The sequence below is a fragment of the Aotus nancymaae genome, unplaced genomic scaffold (assembly GCF_030222135.1).
Source record: "Aotus nancymaae isolate 86718 unplaced genomic scaffold, 86718_ANA_hifiasm-v0.15.2.pri h1tg000064l_1, whole genome shotgun sequence".
In the NCBI taxonomy this organism is placed as follows: Eukaryota; Metazoa; Chordata; class Mammalia; order Primates; family Aotidae; genus Aotus; species Aotus nancymaae.
In genome coordinates, this window is record NW_026988479.1 from 20,720,481 (window position 1) to 20,744,185 (window position 23,705).

At 39.0% G+C, this 23,705-nt stretch overlaps 1 protein-coding gene across 19 annotated transcripts in view; it reads right to left on the bottom strand.

Annotated features, from left to right (window-relative positions):
• Positions 1-23,705, bottom strand: part of PRELID2 (PRELI domain containing 2) — an 856,521-nt gene that overhangs the window by 744,800 nt on the left and 88,016 nt on the right. The window contains exon 7 of one of the 19 annotated variants that reach the window (XM_064366463.1): positions 11,717-12,768. The exons of 17 other annotated variants lie outside the window; for them this stretch is intronic. The gene's annotated coding sequence lies outside the window, so the exon portion shown is untranslated. One more of the 19 variants, XM_064366461.1, reaches the window with a different exon arrangement.

The window sequence follows — 23,705 nt, forward strand, 5'->3', positions numbered from 1 at the left end:
AACTTCAAGATCTGTGGGACTAACAGAAAATCTAACTCATGTCAACGTATTCCAGGACAGGAGAAAAAGGGTGAGGCTCTTCGAGTGAATACTCAAAGAAACAATAGCTTAAAACTTCCCGAATTTGGCAAAACACATACATTTACAGATTTAAGAAGCTGAGTGATTCTAAACAGGCCAAACCCAAAGAAATGCATATCAAAACACATCATAGTCAAACTTCAACAAAAGTAAAGACAAAGAAAAAAATCTTTAAAAAACTCTTAGACGGAAACATCACCTTTCCTATAAGGAAAAAACAGTGAATTTCTCATCAAAAACCATGGAGGCTATAAGAAATGGAACATTTTTAAGTGCTGAAAGAACTGTCAGCCCAGAATCCTAAATAGCCAGTAAAAATATCCTCCAGGAGTTAATGGGAAATGAAGACACTTTCAGATGATGAAAAACCAAAAAAATTAGTCACCAGCAGACCACTCTTAAAGAATGGCTGAAGTAGATTCTCTAAACAGAAAAACAACAATTCAAATAAGAAATTTTTCAGGGGGCAGGCGCAGTGGCTCACGCCTGTAATCCCAGCACTTTGGAAGGCCAAGTCGGGTCTATCACGAGGTCAGGATTTCGAGACCAGCCTGGCCAACATGGCGAAACCCTGTCTCTACTAAAAACACACAAAAAATTATCAGGGCATGGTAGCAGGCACCTGTAATCCCAGCTACTCAGAAGGCTTAGGCAGGAGAATCACATGAACCTCGGAGGCCAAAGTTGTAGTGAGCCGAGATCCTGTCACTGCACTGAAGTCTGGGCAACAGTGTGAGACTCTGTCTCAAAAAAGGAAATAAAAAAGAAAGAAAGAAAGAAAGAAAGAAAGAAATTTTGAAACATCAACAAGAAAGAATAAGGTTAGCAAAATATGAATAAATATAATAAAATTTCCTTCTCCTCTTGAGTCTTCTAAATTATGTTTAATACTTGTAGAAAAAAATTACAACATCCTCTGACACGGTCCTAGATAAATGTACAAGAAATATTTAAATAACTAATTATAAACATGAGAGGGCCAGTAGTAATGCAAAGGGAGGTAAGGTTTCTACATTTCACTGGAAGTGATAAAACGATTATATCAATAGGCATTTTTAACTTATGTATATATAATGTAATATTTAGAGCCACCACCTAAAATTTTAAAAACCTGTACAAAACAATCTACTCAAAAACACTATATAAATTAATCAAACAAATTCTAAAATGTATCCAAATACCTATAGAAAATTTTAAAAAGGAAAAGAAAACAAAGAAACAAAAAAGACATATAGAAATAGAAAAATAAATAAAAGACATAACCCTATGTCAATAATTACATTAAATGTAAATGGCCAAAATATACCAATTAAAAGTCAGAAATTGGAAGAGTGGGTTAAAAACCATGACTAACCATATGCTATTAATAAGAAACTCAAATCAAATATAATCATACAGGCATGCTGAAAGTACAAACATTTAAATATATATATCATGCAAACACTAATAAAAAGGGAAGCAGGAGTGGCTATATTAATACAGTTAAAGCAGATTCAGTGCAAAGAAAAGTACTATAGATAGAGAGGGACATTATATAAGAATAAGAGGATTTATCAAAAATATATATATAGCAATCCTCAATGTGTAGGCACCAAACAACAGAGTTATAAAACATGTGCAGGAAAAGTTTATAGAACTGAAAGGAGAATAGAGAAATCATTATAGGTTGTGACTATAATAACATTCTCTCAACAATTAGTTGAACAACTAGATAGAACATCAGCTAGGATACAGAAGCACGCAATAAAACGATCTAAAAAAATTTAATTAGCATTTATAAAACATTTTACTCAACAACATCAGAATAAACATTCAAGTGCCCATGAAATGTGTGTGTGTGCACGTGTGTGTGTGTATGTGTATTTTTTTCTGGCTACATCCTAAGCCAGAAAACAAAGTTCAACATTTTTGAAGACTTGAAATAATACAGAGTGATTTCTAACTCAGTAGCATCAAACCAGAAATCAATAATAGAAAGACAGTTGGGAAATCTCCAAACACTTGGAAATTAAACAACACACCTCTCAATAATCTAGAAGCCAAAGAAGTCTCAAGGGATACCAGAAAAAAATGAACTATATTAAAAAGAAAATATACCGTATAATAATGTGTGGGACAGAATTAAAAGCAATTAGGAGAATTTATAGTACTATATGCATATATTATAAAAGAAAAAAGTCTCAAAACAATAATCTAAGTTCCCATGTCAAGATCTAGAAAAAGAAGAGAAAAATAAGCCCAAAGCAAGCAGAAGACAAAACAATAAAGATAAGAGCAGAAACCAATGAGATATAGCAGAAAAGCCATACAGAAAATAAAACTAAGAACTGCTTCTTTGAAAAGATCAACAAAATTAAACTTCTAACAAGACTGACAAAGAACAAAGACAGAAGATACAAATTACCAATATCAGGAATAAAACGGTATATCACTAAAATCTAGGCAGATACCAAAAGGATAATAAGGAAGTACTATATGAACAAAACTTGACAACTTAGATGAAATTGACCAGTTTCTCAAAAACTACAAATTACCACAACTTATCCAATATGAAATAGAACATGTGAATAGCCCTTTCAAGTAATAAGAAAATTAGGGGGCGGGGTCAAAATGGCCAACTAGAAACAGCGGTGATCAGAGGCTGCCATGGAAAAGAAACATAAAAGCCATGTGTGGAGGTTCACCTCTGTAATAGCAACACTTTGGGAGGGTGAGGTGGGCAGATCACCTGAGGTCAGGAGTTCAAGACTAGCCTGGCCGACATGGTGAAACCTTGTCTCTACTAAGAGTACAAAAAATTAGCCAGGCATGGGGGCATGCACTGGTAATTCCAGCTACATGGGAGGCTGAGGCAGGAGAATTGCTCGAGCTCAGAAGGCAGAGGCTGCAGTGAGCCGAAATCACTGGAATGCCCATTGCAGGGCTGCAGTGAGCAGAGATCACTGGAGTGCCCATTGAACTCCAGCATGGGCAACAAGAATGAAATTCTGCCAGGAAGGAAGGAAGGGAGGGAGGAAGGAAGAAGAGATGAAGGGAGGGAGGGAGGGAAGGAATGAACCATAATAAGCATATGAATCCTTCACTGGCAACCAAGGTATCCAGGTTCTCTCATCAGAACTGACTAGGAGGCTAGCACAATCCATGGAGAGCAAGGAAGAGCTGTGTGGTGCAGTGGCCCACTTGAAAGCCACACACGGTGGAGGAATCCCAACCCTCCAACCAAGGGAGGCAGTGAGTATGCTACCCAGCTGGGGAAACTGTGCTTTTTCCTTGGAAATGTGCAACCCATGGATGGGAAGATCCCACCCGTGAACCCATGCTACAAAGGCCAAGTGTCCCAACTCCAGAGCCATTCACATTCTTAACCTCTCAGCTGGCATCTGCTCAAGCCTACCTAACTCCCAGGGGGAGGAGCAACCAGCACCACAGCTGCAGCTACCTGCTGTCTAAGCCATTTGAGTTCCTTGGGGGAAGAGCAGTGGCCGTCACTGGGACTCACAACTGCCTAACATGCTAAGCTCCCTGGTTTGGGGAAGGGCAGCATCCATTTCTACAGCTCCAGGTCACACTTTTCCCCTGCTGGAACCAGAGAATCCGGATGGCTTGGTCCCAAGATGTGTGCCCCATAGCCCAACATACCAGCTGTGGCAGACTGTGGCCAGAGTGCTTCTTCAGGCCTGACCCTGACTCATCCTTCCCCATTGGGCAGGGCTTCCCTGCAGGAACTCCAATAACTCCAGACAAAGGCTCAGGGACAGAACCCAGATATCCCTGGGCCTGAGCCCCTAGAGGGAGGGGTAATTTACAGATTCAATGCTGTTCCCATCAAACTACCATTGACATTCTTCACAGAATTAGAAAAAAACTACTTTAAATTTCATATGGAATCAAAGAAGACTCCATATAGCCAAGACAATCCTAATCAAAATTAAAAAAAAAAAAAAAAAAGCTGGAGGCATCACACTACTTGACTTCAAACTATACTACAAGGCTACAATAACCAAAACAGCATGGCACTGGTACCAAAACAGATATATAGACCAATGGAACAGAATAGAGACCACAGAAATAACACCACACATCTACAACCATCTGACCTTCAACAAACCTGACAAAAACAAGCAGTAGGGAAAGGATCTCCTATTCAGTAAATGGTGCTGGGAAAACTGGCTAGCCATATGGAGAAAACAGAAACCGAACCCCTTCCTTACCTTATACAAAAATTAACTCAAGATGAATTAAAGATTTAAATGTAAAACCCCAAACCATAAAAACTCCAGAAGAAAATCTAGGCAATACCATTCAAGACATAGGCATGGGCAAAGATATCATAATGAAAACACCAAAAGCAATTGCAACAAAAGCCAAAATTGACAAGTGAGATCTAATTAAATAAAGAGCTTCTGCACAGCAAAAGAAACTATCACCAGAGTTAACAGGCAACCTGCAAAATGAGAGAACATTTTTGCAACCTACCCATCTGACAGAGGTCTAATATCTAGAATATACAAGGAACTTAAACAAACTTACAAGAAAAAAAAAACAACCTTATCAAAAAGTGGCCAAAGGATATGAACAGATACTCCTCAAAAGAAGACATTTATGCAGCCAACAAACACATGAAAAAAAGCTCATCATCATTTATCATTAGAGAAATGCAAATCAAAACCACAATGCAACACCATTTCACACCAGTCAAATGGCAATTATTAAAAAGTCAAGAAACAACAGATGCTGGTGAGGCTGTGGAGAAATAGGAACACTTTTTACACTGTTGGTGGGAATGTAAATTAGTTCAACCACTGTGGAATCAGTATGGCAATTTTTCAAGGATCTGGAACCAGAAATACCATTGACCCAGCAATCCCATTACTGGGTATGTACCCAAAGGATTATAAATCATTCTACTGTAAAGACACATGCACATGTATGTTTATTGCAGCACTATTTTCAATAGCAAAGTCATGGAACCAACCCAAATGCCTATCAATGATAGACTGGATAAAGAAAATATGGTACACGTAAACTGTGGAATACTACACAGCCACAAAAAGGAATGAGATCTTGTCCTTTGCAGGGACATGGTTGCAGCTGGAAGCCATCGTTCTCAGCAAACTAACAAAGGAACAGAAAACCAAACACCACATGTTCTCACTCATAAGTGGGAGTTGAACAATGAGAACACAGGGACACAGGGAGGGGAACATCATATACCAGGGCCTGTTGTGGGGTAGGGGGAAAGGGGAGGGAACTTAGAGGATGGGTTGATGGGTACAGCAAACCACCATGGCACATATATACCTATGTAACAAACCTGCACATTCTGTACAAGTATCCCAGAACTTAAAGTAAAATTTTTAAAAATAAAAAGAAAATTAAATTTGTAATTTAAAATCTCCCTCAAACAGTAATCTCCAAGCCAAGATGGTGTCACTGGAGAATTCTACTAAACATTTAAGAATTTATACCAACTCTTTCCAGAGATTGCTGAGTATTTAACTATGTGCCAAGAACTGCTCCAATTGTTTTCACGTCTCAACTCATTTAATCCTTTCAACAACCCCATAAAGTAGGCACTATTATTACTTCCTCACATATGAGGAAAATGAACGCAAAGAGCTTAAATAACACAGCTAGTATACAGCAATGCCAGAATTCCAGTTTAGCTCCTGGCTCCTAAGCCCTTACTCTCACCCACCACATTATACAATCTCTAAACTTTACAGAGTTTGGTTTGTGGCCATTGCTCAAAAAATATTTGAATCAAATCAGATGCTAAGATTTCATTTTAATCTTAATCTATTACCTAATTTTTCAATTTCACTTTTACAACAGGACATTCAGATCTGACCAGGATATACTATTTCAACAAAGAAGTTAGAATACTATCATATTTGCCATTCTTCAGAGAAATACGTGCATTTTATAAATTTTTTTAAAAATGTTATTCCTGCTGGCAACTGCCATACAAATCCCATCCAGATAACAGTTAAAACATATCTGAGAGAATAAACCAGAAAAGAGGTTTGTTATTGGAAATGATAAAAGCCTCACTAAAGCAGAACCAGCTGCACCAATATAATTACAAGAATCAAAAAATCACAACACATCTTCATTAATTTTTTCCATTGTGTTTGTTACTTTACCCCTTCAAGACTAATTATACCAATTCCCTTGATTTTAACAAGCACCCTGGATTAAACACTGTAGACTGACTGGTTAGAGATGTTGCAGTATATAGGTATATCTCAACTGGCTCCATTTAGGAAAAACTGGTATGTTACAAACATTATGTTGACAAATTACATTTTTTCTGACCAGGAAAACAAAAGAGGAAACAGCATTGCCCAAACACCACATTACAGGGAAAATTGTCTATAATTTAATGTTCAGTAAATGCTCATTATATTTTTATATAGGACTTCTTTCTCAACTAAGAGCTTTAATAACTAAGAACTTTATATTAACTCAGTATTCAAAATAACCCAGATGCCACTGATGGCAAGGCTAACCCAAGCTTCCTGGATATGCTGCAAGAACATAGGCTGATTCTGCAGAACATGGAAATTCTAGGAGTTCCAGTGATTGGGGGTGGCCTCAATCAGGGCTTCTCCAACTCTTCCAAGAGACCCCAGATCCCTACCAGCAAAACAGGACCCTGGAGCATTTAGCAATGCACTGATTGCAAGTAATTGCATTAGGTTCAACCTTATGCAATTGCCATTCTTTGGTATTTCCATTATTTTCAACCAACTATAACACTTGCTGTGTGTTAGGCAGCATTCCAAGAATTTCCAGTGCCCCAAACACAATTTAAGTCTCATATTTTAAAAATTAAGAATCTGTTCCAATTTTACTTTCCACAATGTTCTTTGTTTAATATAAAAATATCACTTTTCCACAAACTTTGAGAAAATTAATGTTCCAAAAGAAGAGTTTTGAGCCAGGCGTGGTGGCTCATGCCTGTAATCCCGGCACTTCGGGAGACCAAGGCAGGTGGATCACCTGAGTTCAGGGGTTCAAAACCAGCCTGGCCAATATGGTCAAACCCCTTCTCTACTAAAAATACAAAAACTAGCCAGGCATGGTGGTGCACGCCTGTAGTCCCAGCTACTCGCAAGGCTGAGGCAAGAAAACTGCTTGAACCTGGGAAGCAGAGATTGCAGTAAACCAAGATCGTGCCAATGCACTCCAGCCTGTGTGACAAAAGTGAAACTCCATCTCAAAAAAGACAAGTTTTTGTCAGTCTATCTTGTAACTCCACACACCCCTTACAGAGATGACTGTAGATCTCCAAGAGAACAAATACCCTGTTTTGAGAATTGTGGACAATACCCCCCAAAAAGAGGTTTAGAGGCAGATCAGCAGAAAACTAAATGTCTGACTCCTCGCTCTTCCCCAATACTTCTCTACAAAACCCTTTCCTTTAATAAGGCTCAAAAACATTGTTAGCATTTATTTTTCCAAGAAGAAATGGTTCTCATAGCACTTGACAGAACAATTAACACCTAAAGAAACAAGTTACAATGCTCACTTCTGAGTTCACACATACAGAAAGACTACTTTCCACACTGGAATAGCTCCAGTTGTAATCTGATGCATACTGTTTAATGCAATCTGAAACCATAATTTAAAATTGCGGTCATCAATGGCCACCAATGCAACTCCAAGTTTTTAAAGGGCTTTATGTCCAATCACCAAGAAATTAGCAGAAAAGCGTTGTTAAACATTTTTCTGCTGTACCCAAAGATATGTTGGGTGTGAGGTTAGGGAGCAGGGTCAAACTGAACACTATAGACCTCCATGCTATATCCTCCAATTCTCTAAAATGTCATTTGTGAAAGAAAACATCAGACAATAGAGGTTTTCCACAACCACCCTTATCTAATCAGTGACAGCTATGACCTTGGTAAGGTTCTCCATTTCTTTCTCCCACACCTCACCCCACAACCTGTCTTCATTTACAATAATTACATTTTGGGGTGATTCATTCATTCAACTCTTTCTGCCTGCTTTTTGTAAGCCTCCTGTTCTGGCACCCAGGGAGTTGGTTTTTTGGGGTTTTTTGGAGGTTGTTTTCACCAATTGACCAAAATGACCTTGGTTTCCACAAGACTAATGACTACATTCTTAAACAAACACAAGTGAAAGAAGGGGCTTCGGTCCAGAAAATAATTTCCCTACAAACCACCGAAGAAATTGGCAGCTTGGTAATTTTAAAGTTTGAACAACTGATGAGTTTTCAAATGTAGGGAGACACCTCAACTCAAAATGGGAAAATGAAAACATGCAATTGGACAAGTTAGCATTTTCTCCTTTGTCATCGGATCTAAAAGTTTAACCTGGCACCAGTACAAAGAAGTAATGATTCCATCAGCAGCCTAACAGATGGCAGGCACGAAATGGCTCTAACCTTCTCTGAGAATGCTGGAGAATAGCTCCGTGGAGTTTAATTTAACAGGATAGTGGCTGCTATTTTCTTTCTGCTGCCTCTTGCACAGCATGCAGTCCACGGCTACATCTTAAGGTCCGGCAGTGCATTTAGTCGGGTTAACCCTTCAAGACCTTCAAGGGTCTGGAATTACTATGGGATCCTTTTTCTGCATGGGATTTTGTTCCAACAAATGCAAGTTAAACTTTTGATTGTAAGAAAATGGGCTGTGCATGGAGGAGTATTTTTAGAATCTCTTTTCTTCTATTAGCATTAAAGAGGCACTGGAGCGCTTTTTTCTAGGACAGTGAATTGTATTTTTCTGAAGGACTTGAGGTAAAACACAAGAAAGAAGAGATCTTTTGCCTCAAACTTCCTTCTAGAGCAAGCTTCCTAAGGGTTACTACTGATCAGAGAACACCATGACTTCTGATTCTGGTAGGAATCACTGTCCATGGCTTCAGAATCACCTTGGGAGCTACATGCAATCTTGATGCTGGGGTCTGCATCAGGCCAGCAACCCTGACCAATAAACCAGAAAGAATCTCTGAGGGTGGGATCCAGGCATCAATGTTTTTTTAAAGTTCCCCAGATTTTACAAATTGGCAGCTAAGGTATAAAACAAATACTGCATTTAAAACTTTGAAGACTGCATTTCAAAATTCTGTAAGTTAAGTTTCTTTGAGTTAACTTCTATTCTGAGTCCCTGCCACACTGGCTTTGCCACTCTTAGGACTCTCCCTTTCCACCTTCCTCATTCTTTCCAAGGCTTGTGTTGAGGTTCTGGAGCTTGCAGGTTTAGTCCACACAAGTCAGCATGCTACCCTCCTACCCTGAGACATCAGGGAAACACTGTGCTGATACTGCAGCCTGAATTCAAGGATGTCCTCAGACCAGGCTGTAACCATCAGAACAGCTTGAAGGTAAAAGACATTTATACCTGAATGTCCTGTGCCCTACAATTTATGTATTGCAAAGCTCCTACCTGACTTAGATGAGGTGGTCTCATGCAGTCAGCTCTACTCCTCTGTATATAAGGCTGGGCTAGAGAGAAGCTGTTATCTTACCAAAAGTATAACATGCCCTTCACTCACTCAGACATTATCATTCACAACTGTGTATTTGCTGGTGAGCTTTGAGGCTACCAACCTATGCATTTGTGCTGATCTCTCCACTGTGCATCCTATGCTAATTTTTCTTCTGCATCCTTTAAATAAGTAATCATTGTTTGATATGCCCAAGAGGTAACTGTGTCTGGTCTTACCATCAATTGGTCCCCACTACTGCCATCTGTCAGTGCAAGGAATCTTATAAAAATTCATGGAAAATGCATATTACAAAAAACTATGCATGAGTTTCCATTTTTTTTTACCAAAATAAACTCATACTAAGTTGTTATAATATGTCTAAACAGGATCTAGTGTGAGGCACTAAGGAAGCTAAAACATTAGTTTGAAAGGAGCCCCTGCCAGAGCAACATAAATTCTGCTAAGATTAAAGCAAAAACATCAAATTTATGGTGAAGCTTATGAATTATGAAATCATTGATGCCTTACAAAAGTTTATGGGGACAATGCTGGAAAGAAGTCAGCAGTTCACAAATGGGTAGCTCATTTTAGGAAGGGACCAGATGATGCTGAAGATGAACCCTACAGTGGCAGGCCATCCACATCAATTTTTAAGAAAAAAATTAATCTTGTTTGTGCCCCCAATTGAAGAGGACTGACAATTAGCAGAAGCAATAACCAACACCATAGACATCTCAATTGGTTCAGCTTACACAATTCTGACTGAAAAATTAATGCTGAGCAAACTGTCTAATCAATGAGTGCCAATGCAGACAAGAGTGGAGCTTTCCATGAAATTTTTAAACAAGTAAGATCAAGATCCTGAAGCATTTCCTCAAAGAATTGCACAAGAATATGAAACACAGCCTTATCAGTACAATCCTGAAGACAAAGCACAATCATACCAACGACTACCAAGAGGTAGAAGTGGTCCATTCAAAGCACAAGCAAACTGGGTTCAAAGCAAAGGTCATGGAAAGCGTGTTTTGGAATGCTCAGGGCATTTTGCTTCTTGACTTTCTGGAGGGCCAAACAACAACATCTGCAGTATTTTGAGGGTATTTTGAGAAAGTTAGCCAAAGCTTTAGGAGAACGACACCCAGAAAAGCTTCATCAGAGGCCTTCTCCACAATAATGCTCCTGCTCATTCCTCTCATCAGACAAAGACAATTTTGTGAGAGTTTTCATGGGAAATCATTAGGTATTCACTTTACAGTCCTGACTTCGATCCTTCTGACTTCTTTTTGTTTTCTAATCTTAAAAGAAACCTTTAAAGGCAATCAATTTTTTTTCAGGTAATAATGTAAAAAAGACTGCACTGACATGGTTAAATTCCCAAGATCCTTAGTTCTTTAGGGATGGACTAAATGGCTGGTATCATTGCTTTAAAAAAGAGTCTTCAACTTGATAGAACTTATTTTGAGAAATAAAGTTTATATTTTTATCTTTTAATCCCATTTTTCTCTGAACTTTTTAAAGCCCCCTCATAAAATGATACAAGCCTTCTACTGATGCACTGGATGAAATCAAAAGAGAAAACAAATCCTGCCTTTCTCCTGCACACAGCAGATGCTCTATAAATGCTGGCTGAACTTAGGACTCTACCCCTAAAGGAAGGGTCATCACAATACCTGGGCTCTAGCAAAGGAAGGGCACTAATAGGGCATGGACAAGGCATTCTGGTAACAAGACACGGAAACCCACCCAAACACATTCAAGTAAAAAGGGGACAAATGAAAGGATAAATATGAGTCTCATGGAAACAAAGTTGAGAAAACAGAGCTGAGCCTCACAGGCCAAAAAGAAGGTCCTCTCTCTCTCCTTTACCCTTTGGGAACACCTAGCTTCATTCTGTTTGTCTATGTTGGGCTTTATTATTTCTCCCTCTGCAGATCCTGGTCCTTTGCTCCATTAGCACATGGCCCACCCAGGTCACTCAATAATGGTGGCCTCTGCTTATTTCAGGGAGAAACTTTAATGTCTCACCTTGAGGGAAGGCAGGGACCTAACATCATATGGTCAAGATAACACCTTCATCTGGGGCAGCTGAAAAGGACTAGGATTATTACAAATGATAACCACAAGCTCGGCTGAGAGATGGGATAACCCCCCAAAATTAGAATGCACACATAAATATTAGTTGTAACATAACTTTATTTCAGAATGACTGCAGGAAGGAATTTCATAGGTCAACAACTAATTTATAGCTATCACAATAACACTGAATCAAAAACACTTCATCCCATACAAAAACTTGGCCTAAGAATTTTTTGAGTTTTAATCATCTTAAGTGTCACATTATAGAACTGTATACACAAAAACACTAACACGACTAGGAAAGATGACATATAGATCAAGAGAAATTATTTCTAGCAATATCTCACTTGCCATGAAATCACAAATATGACAACTGCAGTTGATAAGGAACTAAGTTAGAAGGGAGCTAAGCCACTAAAATAATGTCACCAAGTCAATGCAGCAAAGTATATCCATTTTAATTGCTAGAACAGCCTATCAAAACCTCATTCAAATCCTCTCCACTCTTACTCAACATATAGTATGCAGTTACACAATTTCCCAACCCAAGGGTAAATTAAAGAAAGGTTCCTAGAGGTAGGCAGAGTAATGGGAGAGATAAATGACAGAAAAAAGTGAGGGAAACAAAAAACTCTAAAAACATGTAGAACTCAAGGAGCAAACACATCTGGAGCCTTCAGTGTAGGGACTTTAATAAAACTAAGACAGACATGAGAGAATTAAAAACGTATATGATGACTCTGAAAAGATTTAATTATCCCCTGTCAACTGTGTTTGCAAAAGCAGAGAAATGTATTCTAAATTAAGAAATAGTTCAATGTAAATGGCTGAAATAAAGCAAAAAAAAAAAAAAGATGTGCACCTTAAAATAATACCTTGAGATTTCTATACCATGCACCCCCAATGTCTGATAAAGGAATATTAGTACATATATATTGCTTATAAAATACACAAAGTAGTTCATACAAAAAGAATATAGCACCTTTTTCATCATATACGATTGAAACTATAAAAACTCCTCCCTGGTAAAAGCACCTCAATCATATAGGGATAGTTCAAGTCAGCTTCTCTCTGCATAAGAACTTTTACTGTGTCCTGAGTGATCCACTGAAATTCCATGAATCAGAATCGCTGGGTGAAGAGCCTGAGAACCTGTTTGAGAATCACACGGTTAATCATCGCCTTGAAGTCAGGAGGAGGCTGGCCAGGTCTGTGAATTAACCCTTTCCCACTCTTGTTTCTAGTGTGCCCAATAAGGCCGTACTCCTGGTTTTGACATTTCTTAAGCTACACAGTACAGAATAAAAAACACAGACTTCTAAACGTTTTATCACAAAACATATAATTTAAAAAAATTTAACAAGCCCTAATGAATTCCAAAGAAAGGACAGACACAGTGGCTCATGCCTGTAATCCCAGTACTTGCGGAGGCAGAGGCAGGAGGATCATTTGCAGCCAGAAGTTCAAGACCAGCCTGGTCAACATACTGAGATCCTATCTCAAAAAAAAAGTTAATGAAAAAAAAAAAAACACCAAAAGATTTCTAAACCATATATGTGAGGCTGGAAGCAATACATGCCTGCCTGCAGGGAGAAAAATACTGAATGAGGAAAAGTAATCCCTGAGAATTATTTAGGAATGAGGAGGAAGATACATGTAAAAGTAGACTTGGAGGAGAAGCAGAATGCACCTTACATCCAGAATACAGAAATGCAAATCTATTAAAAATGGGCCAGGATGTTTAGGCCTATCTTTAACACTTCAGAAGCAGAGGCTAAAAACTACTGGCTGGCAAACATGTTTTTTGTTTTGGCCAGCACAATATTTTAAACAATTCTGAATTGGTTGCCAATAAAATATTGGGAGTTGTTTGGTTTTTTTAAAAATTCTGTCTTTACTTAGAAAATTGGAAATAGGAAGTACTAACAAAGACCAGCCACACAACCACACTGTGCTGGAAGTGGGCAGAAGCTGCCACCCTCAGTCAGGTATGTGCTCCCAATTGGGTCACTCCAGGGCCCCAGCCTGCCTCCCTCTTGAGACCAGCTGCCTGATCCCTGCAAACATTTTCATTGGCCACTCCTGCACACAAGGCAGAAATTCAACCTGTCTGTGCCTCACTCTATTTCTAATAAAAATTCCTGCTACAAAGATCCTTTTCAACCTTAGAGATATTGAGAAAAAAAATTAGATAATGTCAGCAAATACCCAGAAGTCATTGTAGTGTTCTTAGCTGCTCATTGGAATCATCTAAGGAGTTTTTTTAAATGCTGATACCTGAGATTATGATTTCTTGATCTGGGAAGCAACCCAGGCATCAGGATTGCAGAAAGCTCCCCAGGCAATCCTAACAGACAGACAAGATTGAGAGCTTCTGCCTTCAGAGGATATGAGTTGTTGAGTGTGAAGGATTAAACTTCCTCTAATGTCAACCTCCAAATACAAATTTCTTGCCTCTCATCTCCACAACAATTTGCATCACCTCTTATTTTTGGAAATAGGCTATTACTCTAAAAGCCTACCAAATGCCATTTACCAATTGGAAAAAAGGTCAAAGTGTGTTTTGACTTCTACCATTATTTTCCCCTCCAACACAATTGAAGAATGAAACACTATAAAGCTGAAAAGAAATTATTCTAAGGGACAAAATTCAGACAGCACAAGAGCTCAGATAGAATAAGAGGCTCACAGTGGCAGGCTCGTATGAAAAAATACAATTGCTTTGAAATTCATCAATGGATTAAGTGGAAAATGTTTCAAACATTAAAAAAAAAAAATTTCCCCAAGACTCTCCAGTAATGGCCTGATTTTTTTTTTGAAACAGAGTCTCACTCTGTCACCCAAGCTGGAGTGCAGTGGTGCGATTTCAGCTTGCTGTAACCTTCGCCTCACAGGTTCAAGCAATTCTCCTGCCTCAGCCTTCTAAGTAGCTGGGATTGCAGGCATGCACCACCAGGCCTGGCTAATTTTTTTGTGTTTTTAGTAGAGACAGGGTTTCACCATATTGGACAGGCTGGTCTAGAACTCCTGCCCTTGTGATCTGCCTGCCTCAGGGATTACAGGTGTGAGCCACCATCCCCGGCCCTGATTTTTGTCTTAAGAAGATGAATTCCAAATTATTACCTCTCTTCAAGATTTTTTAGATAGTATATATTTATATTTTGGCATCTGATCATGAGAAATGCAAACTACCGCCAGCTAAGTTTCAACAGTAGTACTACCTTACATTACAGGTAAAAAGTACATTTGCAGAATGTTTTACATAATAATGGCTTCCATTTCCTGGATTTCTACTATGAACCAGGCAGAGTGCTAGCCACTTCACATTCATGATCTCATATCTGTCCAACAATCTCACAAAGTTAATTCCATCACTTTGTTTCACAAATTTTTTAGGTTCAGAAAGATTCAAAATTATGTTCATGATCACTGAGCAAGTTGGTGCCAGCACTTGGATTAAAACCCAGGTCTGTCAACTTACAAACCTGCATAAAATTACCTTGTTTAATCATCATAACCCATTGTCAGAAAGACCTGTGCCTGATTATCCCCATTTTCCCAGTAAAAAACAGAGAGGTTAATGATTTGCTCCACATCACAGAACAAATTAACAGGAGTCAAGGTGAGAACCTGCCTTCTCACTCTACATTTCACCTTTTTTTTTCAGAGGACCAAATCACAGTTTACATGTTACATTATAAAAGCTATACTAATGGCAGTGACAAATTACTTATGGATAGAGATAAAAATCTCCTGATTTCTGAGAATTTTAAACATTGCTATAAAGCTTAGCTTCAACATTGGTCTTGTACATTCCTGTTTGTTCCAGTCCACTCATGAATCAGGTACTAGTTTTAACGCCCTTATTGGTTCCAGAATCCCCTCACAAATCTTATGAACAACGATGCTGATAACATAAGGGCACAAGCACCCTCTCCAGGCCTTTATCCTGTCCTTAGCTGCCCTGACAGCATAACCAGACAATCAGCAGAACACCCTGAGGAAGAGCACACATCATCTTGCACGGGTTTTCTTTATTTGTAAAATTGTAAAGAGATTGTGTCATAAAAATCCAGCAAGAAGGTCTCAACTCCCTGAGTCCCACTATTCAAAGCAGGGTCCCAGAGGAGGGTATCATTTTATGTCCTGGCAAGAAGGTCTCCTCTTCTTGAAGCTGCCGACACTGTATCCTCAAACCTGTATTCCAGAAACTGTGTCTGATGTGTTGTGGCCAAGAAGTGATTCCCCACCCAAAAAAAAAAAAAAAAAAAGTAGACACCGATACAGCTCTCCTGCAAGAGAAAGCAAACAGGCTTTATCACCTCATAAACATGTCTCACCAATCAATAATTATTTGCCCTCTTTTCTGAAGCAACTCTTCAGAGTCCACTTGAATTCTATCACTGTGGATAATTCTTGAGATTGCATTTCTCCCTCCTAATGATCTTCAAAAGAGGCAAGCACCTCATTTTATTAAGTCCAACTACCCAAAGGAGCTGGTTCAGAGAGGAGTTAAGATATAGCTAAAATTGAGGTCTTAATCATTCCAATATGATAGAACTCTGCTACATTATCAAATCTCACCAAGCCTGATCTCCCAACTGCCAGTGGCAAGAACAAACAGATGTCAGGGTTATTTGTTTTATTCAAAAATGACAGGAAATCAAAAATCTATCAAATGGATGTGTCAACAGCAATGCCACAAGCATATTGGTTAGTGAGATTTATGTGTCTCCATTTTGGCTCATGACAAAAATCACCTTCTAAGCTTTCTAATTTTCAAATGCCCACTTGGACATACAGGTCAAAGAGTTCTATGAAGTATCTTTAATGTTAGGTACAACTAGGGGGGATCCAAGATGGCTGAATAGATACAACTCCAGCACACAATACCCAGCAAGAGTGACACAGAAATCCAGAGATCTCCTAGCTCCAACCGAGGTACCAGGTGCATTTCAACGGGTCTGGTCCAACGGTGAGCAAAGCCCACTCAGGGCAGACCAAGGTGGGGTGGGGTGCTGCTTCACCCAGAAAGTGCATCTGACCAGCAAGTCAAAGGCCTCCGCTCTGGCACTCTGGTCCAGATACAGCGCTTCCCCCAAAGCCTCAGTAATACACAGAACAGGGGATCTTTGCCAGTCAAGCACCGGGAATTACAAGCACAGAGTTGAATCATAATCCAGGACGGTGTCCCGGATTGGCTCACAGACCTAAACAGATGCATAAGCCCAAAAGGCAGCTGGGAGAACCTTCAGACTGAGCTATTGCCCCCTCCCCCGCCCTGAGAGAGAGGGAGCTGTAATCGGGAGCAGCTGGGCGAGCCCCTACCCCTTGACTGGAGAGAGAGGAAGCTGAAAGTGGGAGATGGCCTGGTGCTGCTGGGCTGGTCCCTACCCTCCCCCTCAAACCCCAGAAGGCTGAAGCTCTGATTCTAGCGGGTTGCGCAGCCAGTGCCACAGTCTGAGCTGAACCCTGAATGATCCAGCCCAGTGGAGGAAGGGCACAACCCACCATTAGAGGGGTGGGAACTGGGCTACATGTTTTAATAAAAAACACAGGAAGCCTACATAGCAATGGGACGGCTTTCTTGACAACCCAGCAGCGCCTACAGGTCAGCGGAAGAGGTGGGCCTAATCTCCCAGTATAAACAAAAAAGACACAGGAAGCTTCCCTAATAACCTGAAGGAGTCCATAGAAACCCAGTAGCGCCTCCACAGGTAGACAAGTAACCTCATCAAGCAGCTCCCTGACAACACAGTCAGGTAAACCCAAAAAGATGGGAAAAAAACAGCGCAAAAAAGATGAAACCATCAAAGACCAGAATGCCTCTTCTCCTTCAAGGGATCACAACTCCTCAACAACACAGGATCACATCATGACTGAGAAGGAGTGTGACGAATTGACAGAAACAGGCGTCAGAAGGTGGATGGTAACAAACTTTTCTGAGCTAAAGGAACATGTTCTAACTCAATGTAAAGAAACCAAAAACCTTGAAAAAAGGTTAGATGAAATGCTAATTAGAATAACCAGCTTACAGAAGAATATAAACGACTTGATGGAGTTGAAAAACACAGCACGAGAACTACGTGAAGCAAACACAAGTTTTAATAGCCGAATCGATCAAGCAAAAGAAAGGATATCAGAGATTGAAGATCAACTCAATGAAATAAAAAGAGAAGGCAAGACAAGAGAAAAAAGAGTGAAAAGAAATGAACAAAGCCTCCAAGAAATACGGGATTATGTGAAAGACCTAACCTACGCTTGATCGGTGTACCTGAATATGATGGGGAGAATGAATCCAAGCTGGAAAACACACTTCAGGATATTATCCAGGAGAACTTCTCAAAGCCAGCAAGGCAGTCCAAATTTCATATTCAAGAAATACAGAGAACTCCACAAAGATATTCCTCAAGCAGAGCAACCCCAAGGCACATAATCATCAGATTCACCTGGGTTGAAATGAAGGAAAAAATGCTAAGGGCAGCCAGAGAGAAAGGTCAGGTCACCCACAGTGGGAAGCCAATCAGACTCACAGTGGATCCCTCAGCAGAAACCCTACAAGCCAGAAGAAGAGAGTGGGGGCCAATATTCAACATCCATAAAGAAAAGAACTTCAACCCAGAATCTCACATCCAGCCAAACTAAGCTTCATAAGTGAAGGAAAAATAAAATCCTTTACGGACAAGCAATTACTGAGAGATTTTGTCACCACCAGACCTGCCCTACAAGAGCTCCTGAAAGAAACACTAAGGACGGAAAGGAACAAGTACTGAACACTGCAAAAGCAAACCAGTGGGCAAAGACCAAAAATGCTATGAAGAAAATGAGTCAACTAATGGGAAAGAAAACCAGCCAATAACAAAATGGCAGGATCAAATTCACACATAACAATAGTAACATTGAATGTAAATGGCCTAAATGCCCCAATCAAAAGACACAGATGGCAAACTAGATAAAAAGTCAAAACCCATCGGTGTGCTGTATTCAGGAAACCCATCTCACATATAAAGACACACATAGACTCAAAATAAAGGGATGGAAGAAGATTTACCAAGCAAATGGAGAACAAAAAAAAGGAGGGATTGCAATCCTAGTCTCTGATAAAATGGACTTCAAACCAACAAAGATCACAAGAGACAAAGAAGGGCATTACATAATGGTAAAAGGATCAATGCAACAAGAAGAGCTAACTATCCTAAATATATACAAACTCAACACAGGAGCCCCCAGATAAATAAAGCAAGTTCTTAACAACCTAAAACTAGATTTAGACTCCCACAAATTAATAGTGGGAGACTTCAACACTCCACTGTCAATATTAGACAGATCAACAAGACAGAAAATGAACAAGGATATCCAGGACTTGAATGCAGAGCTGGACCAAGCGGATCTAATAGACATATACAGAATGCTCCACCCCAAATCAACAGAATATACATTTTTCTCAGCATCACACTGTACTTACTCTAAAATTGACCACATCACTGGAAGCAAATCACTGATCAGCAAATGCAAAAGAACAGAAATCATAACAAACAGTCTATCAGACCACAGCGCAATCAGACTAGAAGTCAAGATTAAGAAACACACTCAAACCTGCACAACCACTTGGAAACTGAACAACTTCCTTCTCAGTGTCCACTGGATAAATAATGAAAGGAAGGCAGAAATAAGGACATTCTTCGAAACCAACCAGAATGAAGACACAACTTACCAGAATCTCTGGGACACCTTTAAAGCAATGGCAAGAGGGAAATTTATAGCAATAAATGCTCACATGAGAAACCAGGATAAGATCTAAAATTGACACCCTATCATCAAAATTGAAAGAGCTAGAGGTGGAAGATCAAAAAAACTCAAAAGCTAGCAGAAGGCAAGAAATAACTAAGATCAGAGCTGAACTGAAGGAGATAGAGACACAAAAAACCCTTCAAAAAATCAATAAATCCAGGAGCTGGTTTTTTGAAAAGATCAACAAAATAGGTAGACCACTAGCCACATTAATTAAAAAGAAAAGGGAGAAGAATCAAATAGATGCAATAAAAAATGATAAAGGGAATATCACCACTGATCCCACAGAAAAACAAATTGCCATCAGAGATTACTACAAACAGCTCTATGCACATAAACCAGTAAACCAGGAAGAAATGGATAAATTCATAGGCACTTGTACTCTACCCAGACTAAACCAGGAGGAAGTTGAAACCGTGAATAGACCAATAACTAGGGCTGAAGTTGAGGCAACAATCAATAGCCTACCAAACAAAAAAAGTCCAGGTCTAGACGGGTTCACAGCCGAATTCTACCAGACGTACAAGAGGAGCTGGTTCCATTCCTTCTGAAATTGTATCAAACAATACAAAAGGAGGGAATTCTCCCTAACTCATTTTATGAGACCAACATCATCCTGATACCAAAACCAGGCTGAGACTCAACTAAAAAAGAAAACTTCAGGACAATATCCATGATGCACATCAACGCAAAAATCTTCAATAAAATACTGGCAAACAGATTGCAACAGTAAATCAAGAAGCTTATCCATCACGATCAAGTAGGCTTCATCTTGGGGATGCAAGGCTGGTTCAACATATGCAAATCCATAAATGTAATCCATCACATAAACGGAACCAAAGACAAAAACTACATGATTATCTCAATAGATGCGGAGAAGGCCTTCGACAAAATTCAACAGCCCTTCATGCTGAAAACTCTCAATAAACTGGTATTGACAGAATGTATCATAAAATGATAAAAGATATATATGACAAACCTACAGCCAATATCATACTGAATGGGCAAAAGCTGGAAGAATTCCCTTTGAAATCAGGCACTAGACAAGGATGCCCTCTCTCACCACTCCTATTCAATATAATATTGGAAGTTATAGCCAGAGCAATCAGGCAAGAACAAGAAATAAAGGGTATTCGATCAGGAAAGGAGGAAGTCAAACTGTCTCTGTTTGCAGATGACATAATTGTATATCTAGAAGGCCCCATCATCTCAGCCCAAAATCTTCTCAAACTGATAAGCAACTTCGGCAAAGTCTCAGGATACAAAATCAATGTGCAGAAATCACAAGCATTTCTATATACCAATAACAGACAAACAGAGAGCCAAATCAAGAGTGAACTACCATTCACAATTGCTACAAAGAGAATAAAATACCTAGGAATACAACTAAAAAAGGATGTAAAGGACCTCTTCAAGGAGAACTACAGACCACTGCTCAGTGAAATAAGAGAGGACACAAACAGATGGAAAAACATTCCATGTTCATGGTTAAGAAGAATTAATACTGTGAAAATTGCCATACTGCCCAAAGTAATCTATAGATTCAACGCTATCCCCATCAAGCTACCAATGACCTTCTTCACAGAACTCGAAAAAACCACTTGAAACTTCATATGGAACCAAAAGAGAGCCTGCATAGCCAAGACAATCCTAAGCAAAAAAAAAACCAAGCTGGAGGCATCACATTGCTGGACTTCAAACTATACTACAAGGCTATAGTAATCAAAACAGCATGGTACTGGTACCAAAAGAGAGACATAGACCAATGGAACAGAACAGAGGCCTTGGAAGCAATGCCACACATCTACAACCATCTGATCCTTGACAAACCCAGCAAAAACACGCAATGGGGAAAGGACTCCATGTTTAATAAATGGTGTTGGGAAAACTGGCTAGCCAACTGCAGAAAGCAGAAACTGGCCCCTACCTGTCACCTTACACTAAAATTAACTCCAGATGGATTAAAGATTTAAACCTAAAACTTAACACAATCAAAATACTAGAAGAAAACATAGGCGAAACCATCCAAGACATAGGCATAGGCAAGGACTTCATGACTAAAACACCAAAAGCAATGGCAATAAAAGCCAAGATAGACAAATGAGATCTAATTAAAATTCAGAACTTCTGTACAGTAAAAGAAACAATCATTAGAGTGAATTGGTGACCAACAGAATGGGAAAAAATTTTTGCAATCTACCCATCTGACAAAGGGCTAATAACCAGAATCTACAAAGAACTGAAACAGATATACAAGAAAAAAACAAACAACCCCATTCAAAAGTAGATGAAGAATATGAACAGACACTTTTCAAAAGAAGACATATATGAGGCCAACAAACATATGAAAAAATGCTCATCATCACTGGTCATTAGAGAAATGCAAATCAAAACCACATTGAGATACCATCTCACACCAGTTAGAATGCTGATCATTAAAAAATCTGGCGACAACAGATGCGAAGAAATAGGAACACTTTTACACAGTTGGTGGGAGTGTAAATTAGTGCAACCACTGTGGAAGACATTGTGGCGATTCCTCAAGAATCTAGAAATAGAAATTCCATTTGACCCAGCAATCTCATTATTGGACATATACCCAAAGAACTATAAATCGTTCTACTATAAAGACACATGCACACATATGTTCATTGCAGCCCTGTGTACAATAGCAAAGACATGGAACCAACCCAAATGCCCATCAATGATAGACTGTACAAAAAAAAAAATGTGGTACATATACACCATGGAATACTATGCAGCCATAAAAAACGATGAGTTCGTGTCCTTTGTAGGGACATGGATGAATCTGGAAACCATCATTCTCAGCAAACTGACACAAGAACAAAAAGCCAAACACTGCATGTTCTCACTCATAGGTGTGTGTTGAACAATGGGAATACTTGGACTCAGGGAGAGAAGCATCACACACTGGGAGCAGTTGGGGTGGGGGGTTGGGGAGAGACAGTTGGGGGGTGGTGAGGGATAACATGGGGAGAAATGCCAGATATACTATGTACCTAAAGTTAAATAAATAAATTTTTTAAAAAAATGTTAGGTACAACATAGAATGCAGTCACATTCTATGTGAATTTAAATTATGCAAATTTAAAATGTGGTATGATATGAAAATATTAAATAATGTCTCCTTATGCATATTTCTGCAAATCCCACAAAAAGTCTTTTAAGAATTAAAAATTACAAAATTCCAAAACTGGCAAATTGAGTAAATTATAAATAGCAACTACCCTACAGCCGCATCACAGTGCCACTTTATGTGCTAAACAAAATGCCTATATATCTACTCCATTGTATATGTGCCTTGGAACTTTGTGAGCAATTTTAGTGACCACTGTTGCTGGTATTTTAACTTCCTGTTATTATCATTTTAATACCTTTTTATGTCTTAATATAAAATCAGCCAAGTCTTCACAAACTTGTTGATGTTAGAGCTAATGTAAGAAAAACAAACTGTCAAACTATAAACTTTAGAGGTAAGTTATGATCAGACACTACATTTTAAAAGGTCAAACAATCACCACAACACTCCCTGATGTTAATTTAGGACACTAACTCAGTAGGCAACAATTTTCTTCAAGGACCAGACAGTAAATATTTTTGGCTTTGCAGCTGTAAGGTCACTGTTACAACTATTCAACTCTGCAGTTATAGCTCTGAACATAGTTAGGAGCATAGTTGTGTTCCAACAAAACTTTATTTATAAAAGCAGGCAGCAGGCTAAATTTGGTTTATAGGCTGTAGTTTTTTGACCTCTATTTTATAGCTATAGAGCTAATTTCCCCCCTTCTTTTAATGTAGCATTTTACGACTCATGAAAACAGTAGTACACCCACCTGCAACCACCCCTTCCATTTTCCATACAGTTATTTCTGAGAAATTAAAAAGTTCCATCAATATAGGCACATTTCAAACTTCAAAAACTTTGTAAAAATAGTCAAGAAAACAGGAGAAAAGGAAAGGAATAAGCTGGCAGCATGGCTGCAACATTGAATTGTAGATTTATGTGGTAAGAGTGTATATGTGTGTGTATATATATATATCTCCCTTACTTTACAGTTACTCCTCTGAGAAAACTGGTCATGAATTTGAGAGTCTGAATTATATAAATCCTTCAGGAAATTTCATTGCATTGAATGCATTAAATGCAACTGTCCTGTACTAAACTCCTGGTTATATTCAGACCTCAACCATTTCACTTAAGAAAGAAGAATAAGTTGCTTTTCACAAACAATGCAATGCCCTGAGTTCATGGCTTAGCCCTCAACCACAGGACAAAA